This window comes from Physeter macrocephalus, chromosome 18 (assembly GCF_002837175.3).
Source record: "Physeter macrocephalus isolate SW-GA chromosome 18, ASM283717v5, whole genome shotgun sequence".
Classification (NCBI taxonomy): domain Eukaryota; kingdom Metazoa; phylum Chordata; class Mammalia; order Artiodactyla; family Physeteridae; genus Physeter; species Physeter macrocephalus.
In genome coordinates this window covers 41,281,553-41,286,926 of record NC_041231.1, presented here as the reverse complement: position 1 = coordinate 41,286,926, position 5,374 = coordinate 41,281,553, and positions in this window count along the sequence as shown.

Sequence of the window (5,374 nt, the reverse complement as noted above, 5' to 3'; positions counted from 1 at the left end):
TAATTATCAATATGTATGTTCCTATTCCCATTTTCTTAATTGTTTTGGGTTTGTTTTTGTAGGTCTTTTCCTTCTCCTGTGTTTCCTGTCTAGAGAAGTTCCTTTAGCATTTGTTGTAAAGCTGGTTTGGTGGTGCTGAGTTCTCTTAGCTTTTGCTTGTCTGTAAAGATTTTAATTTCTCCATCAAATCTGAATGAGATCCTTGCTGGGTAGAGTAATCTTGGTTGTAGGTTTTTCTCCTTCATCACTTTAAATATGTCCTGCCACTCCCTTCTGGCTGCATAGTTTCTGCTGAAAGATCAGCTGTTAACATTACGGGGATTCCCTTGTGTGTTACTTGTTGTTTTTCCCTTGCTGCTTTTAATATTTTTTCTTTGTATTTAATTTTTGATAGTTTGATTAAGATGTGTCTTGGCGTGTTTCTCCTTGGATATATCCTGTATGGGACTCTCTGTGCTTCCTGGACTTGATTAACTATTTCCTTTCCCATATTGGGGAAGTTTTCAACTATAATCTCTTCAAATCTTTTCTCAGTTCCTTTCTTTTTCTCTTCTTCTTCTGGGACCCCTATAATTCGAATGTTGGTGCGTTTAATGCTGTCCCCAAGGTCTCTGAGACTGTCCTCAGTTCTTTTCATTCTTTTTTCTTTATTCTGCTCTGCAGTAGTTATTTCCACTATTTTATCTTCCAGGTCACTTATCCGTTCTTCTATGAACAACCTTTTAAAAGCTCTTATTTTGGGCTTCCCTGGTGGCGCAGTGGTTGAGAATCCACCTGCCGATGCAGGGGACACGGGTTTGTGCCCCAGTCCGGGAAGATCCCACATGCTGCGGAGTGGCTGGGCCAGTGAGCCATGGCCGCTGAGCCTGCGCGTCCGGAGCCTGTGCTCCGCAACGGGAGAGGCCACAACAGTGAGAGGCCCGCGTACCACAAAAAACAACAACAACAACAAAAATAAATAAATAAATAAAAATAAAAGCTCTTATTTTGTCTTCTAGTTCCACTCTATTGACTGATATATGTGATGACAATCTCAGAGCCTAAGAACTAGTTTTCCCAAAGTTTACTCTCTTATTCCTGTGTGAATCCATCTTAGATGATGACTTCCCCATACAAAGACTATCCCAATCCATGACTGCACACTTCAGCTTAGGGGTGGGTGGCCTTTAATCCCAACTGGCAAAGGGAGAAGAAAGGGTGCCAAGGTGAGAAGGAGAGAGTATGATAAGTCCAGGACTCCTACAGTCTTGCTGTTTGCACTAAATTTAGAAAGTTTTCTTGAGTTGAAGCAAAAGGGCAAAGCACACATTGTGGAAAACCGGCCTTCAGAAGGACTATGCACCTGCTCTCCTATACCCACAGCATCTGCTCTGAGCCCTTCCTTAGGCTCTCAGTCCACTCGACTAAGAAGGCTCTCAATCTACCCTCACCCCACACAACACACCCCTCCGAGCATGTGAACTGACTTCCAGCTTGCCTCTGAAAATCAGGACCTTCAGTGCCCTGCCCTCCCTTCCTTTCCACCCACTCTTCCATATGTTCTCACCACCACCCCTGTGGCACTCAGGATCCCCAGGAACCCCCGCACCGTTGTTGCTCCCTGTCCCCCATTTTTACCCTGTTCTGCTCCACAGGATCTTTCTGTGGTCCCAGGTACACCTGCCCCATTGGTACTCTCATCCCCCATTCCCTCTCTCTCCCTCCTTTCTCTATCTGACTCCAAAGGAGAATTATCCACTCCAGACCCCTTTATTTCTTTTTTCTTTCTTTTTTTTGGGGGCTGCATTAGGTCTCAGTTGCAGCACATGGGATCTTTGTTGAGGCATGTGGGATCTTTCGTTGTGGCACACGGGCTTCTCTAATTGCAGTGCACTGGCTTCCTGCTAGGTGTGGCGTGCGGGCTCTAGAGCACGCAGGCTCAGTAGTTGCGGCACACAGGCTTAGTTGCCCCAGGCATGTGGGATCTTAGTTCCCTGACCAGGGATCGAACCCACGTCCCCTTCATTGGAAGGTGAATTCTTAACCACTGCACCACCAGGGAAGTCTCCAGACCCCTTCATTTCAACACAATTTATTTGGCTCTCAGTCCCCTAAGGTCTGGTTTCTGACCCTGTCACTTCCTGGAAACTGCTCTCCCAGAGTCCCCAGGGCCATCCCAGCTCCAGACACAAGCATATGCTATTCCCTGACTCTTGCTAGGCCTTTGCATACAGTATCCCTCAGCCCTTGTACTCTCCTCTCTTGAAACTCATGGATCCTCCTCACCATCCAAGGGCTGCTTTCCCCAGGAAAGCTTCCCCAACTGCCTCTGGCTGAAGGGGATTTTTCTCTCCCATGAGGGCTTTTCCTATAGCACTTACTCATCCCATCCTCCTCCAAGAGATCAAATATGTCCACCTTGCACATTGACAAACATTTGTTTCCTTCTTCAGTGGTAAAGAACACTCTTCACTTATTTTTACCCCACACAGAGACTAACATAGTGCCTGCCACCTAAAAGGAATTCAGCATATACTCTTGGGTGAATGATCTGCCTGTATGCTTTCTGAGACCATAATGAAATAGGATGGAAAAGAGAACTGAGAAATTTACTTTAGGAAGTCACAAATCTCCAAATTCAGAAACTTGAGTTAATCAGGGTAAATTTCTTTGATATAGGCACATTGGCTTTAATTAAAAATTCATTGAGGGCTTCCCTGGTGGCGCAGTGGTTGCGAGTCCGCCTGCCGATGCAGGGAGCAGCTATATAAAAGATAAACATGGTGGAGCAGTTTATCTAAGAAATAGAGAAGTCTGAAAACAGTTTGACTTAACATGTCACTATTGCTTTTAGGTTGAACTTATTACCTCAGATAATAAATTGCTTCGTAATAAACAAGTGAAGGAATCAAGTTTTCGGCAGGATATTGTTTAAGACTGGTGGCTATCAAAATTAGCCCATAACCAAACAGATTTTTTTTTTTTTTTTTTTTTTTTTTTGCGGTACGCGGGCCTCCCTCTGTTGTGGCCTCTCCCGTTGCGGAGCACAGGCTCCGGACCAAACAGATTTTGTAGTAACATACAAGAAATGTGGACAGCATCATCTTTTTCTCCTAAATGGAACTTAAGTTAATCAACCTTTTTTTTTTTTTTTTTTTTTTGCAGTACGTGGGCCTCTCACTGTTGTGGCCTCTCCCGTTTTGGAGCATAGGCTCCGGACGCGCAGGCTCAGCGGCCATGGCTCACGGGCCCAGCTGCTCCGCGGCATGTGGGATCTTCCCGGGCCGGGACACGAACCCGTTTTGGAGCATAGGCTCCGGACGCGCAGGCTCAGCGGCCATGGCTCACGGGCCCAGCTGCTCCGCGGCATGTGGGATCTTCCCGGACCGGGACACGAACCCGTGTCCCCTGCATCGGCAGGTGGACTCTCAACAACTGCGCCACCAGGGAAGCTCAACCATTTTTTAACATAAGCAAACTCCATAATGATGACTCCCCCATCACCTTTGGCAATTGAGACTGGCCCTCTACAAAGCTCAATGAGCTACACTTCATATCTTCTCTCCTCGTTTTCTGCTGCCTGGAGAATCAGACAGCAGCATTTAAGGAGTCAGCCAGTCTGATGACTCAGCTCATAAAACAATGTGTGGCCACAAAGATGATGTTTATCCAGGATGGGGGCTCTCGTGACTGAAGTCAGCAAGCAGTAGGCAAGTGGTATGTGATGCTCATTCTCCCAAGAGCTTTTGGCCATGGTGCCAGAGCAGCACTCACTTCCCTCTCCCATCAGTTGATCTCATCTGGTGCTCTGTCCAAGCAGAATGATGGAAAAACTTCAGAGAAATGCAGTGCGTATTGAGGCAAGTCCAAGTGACATGCAGGTGATAGTAGTGACATTCTGCTTTCTCTTCATCAAGAGGTGCTGCATCTAGAGCTTATGCCCTTCTGTAGCCCAGGGACAGGTGGATAGGAGGCTCAGAACACATGTTATCCAGCTCTGCCCTGCTGGATTCATCTAGGAATGGGTCTGCTCTTGTTAATAAAGCATCTACAGAGCTGGTTTCCTTCATGGCAGAAAGGCACCCAAGCTAGTCTCACTTCACCGCCACCTCTTATGTTCCCCCAAAACAACACTTTTTAGGAAACCTTCTCTCAGGAGGTAACACTGGAATAAAGGGCTAACAGAATAGGTTAACACAGAGATAGCTGACAAAGTTAGGGTCCTTTCAGGTGAAGAGACCTAAGTGACTAAGATATTATTAGTATTTTCCTTTAAATTTCGTTACATCTGAATATCTTTGCAGTGGGGAGGGGATAGGGAAGAGTGTGAAAAAGAGACAGATTAAGCAATGCAATGTTTCATTATTTTCCCTAAAAGACAAACTTTAACCATCTGTTCCTATTTTACCAACCCATTCAAAATATTATTAAAATGCAGATTCCTTGCAGTTAGCCAGGGTCTTTCAAATGAGAAGTGACCAAAGCTTCCCTGATTTCAACCTCTGGAGACTGACATGGCACTTCCAGATGGGCTATAGCTATCGAGCCCCACCATAGGAAGCACCTCCAGATATGTCACAGGCCCCTCAGCACCTTCTTCCTGCCCACTCAAGACTGTGAGCTACCTGAAAACAGTCTTTTTGTGTGTGTGTGGCTTCCTCAGTGCCTTACACACAGGATCTGACACACAGTAGGTAAATATTGCTTGAATGAATGCATTAGTGAATAAGTGTTTTTTCCAGAAATATAAATCTTTGTTCCAGTATGGTTTTTGTTAGTTTGTTGTTTGTTTCTGGTGAGGAAAGTAAAAGGAGATAGGATCAAAAACAAGATACCCCCAGGAGGAGGAGCAAGTTGATAGAAGCTTGGCATCACTTAGTTCACCTTTCCCTTTGGGGGAAAATAACTGTGCTCTTGAATTTCTGCACTAAGTCACCATGGAGGACTTGAAATTAAAAACCTTGGAGAGTATTAGCAACAAAACATTCTAATGTCACGAAGTGAATTTTATGGGACCGTATTTGTAATATTAATTGGACTTCTGTGTAGCCAAAGGGTGAAATTATTGCTCCAATACAAATAGGCCCAAAAGAGAAAAACAGCCCACAATAGCACAGATATTGCAAATCAGGACAGAGGTAATTTCTCTACATTTAAAAGCAACCGGGCTTCCCTGGTGGTGCAGTGGTTGAGAGTCTGCCTGCCGATGCAGGGGACACGGGTTCGTGCCCTGGTCCGGGAAGATCCCACACGCCGCGAAGCGGCTAGGCCCGTGAGCCATGGCCACTGAGCCTGCGCGTCCGGAGCCTGTGCTCCACAACGGGAGAGGCCACAACAGTGAGAGGCCCACGTACTGCAAAAAAAAAAGAAAAAAAAGCAACCGGGCCTTCCCTGG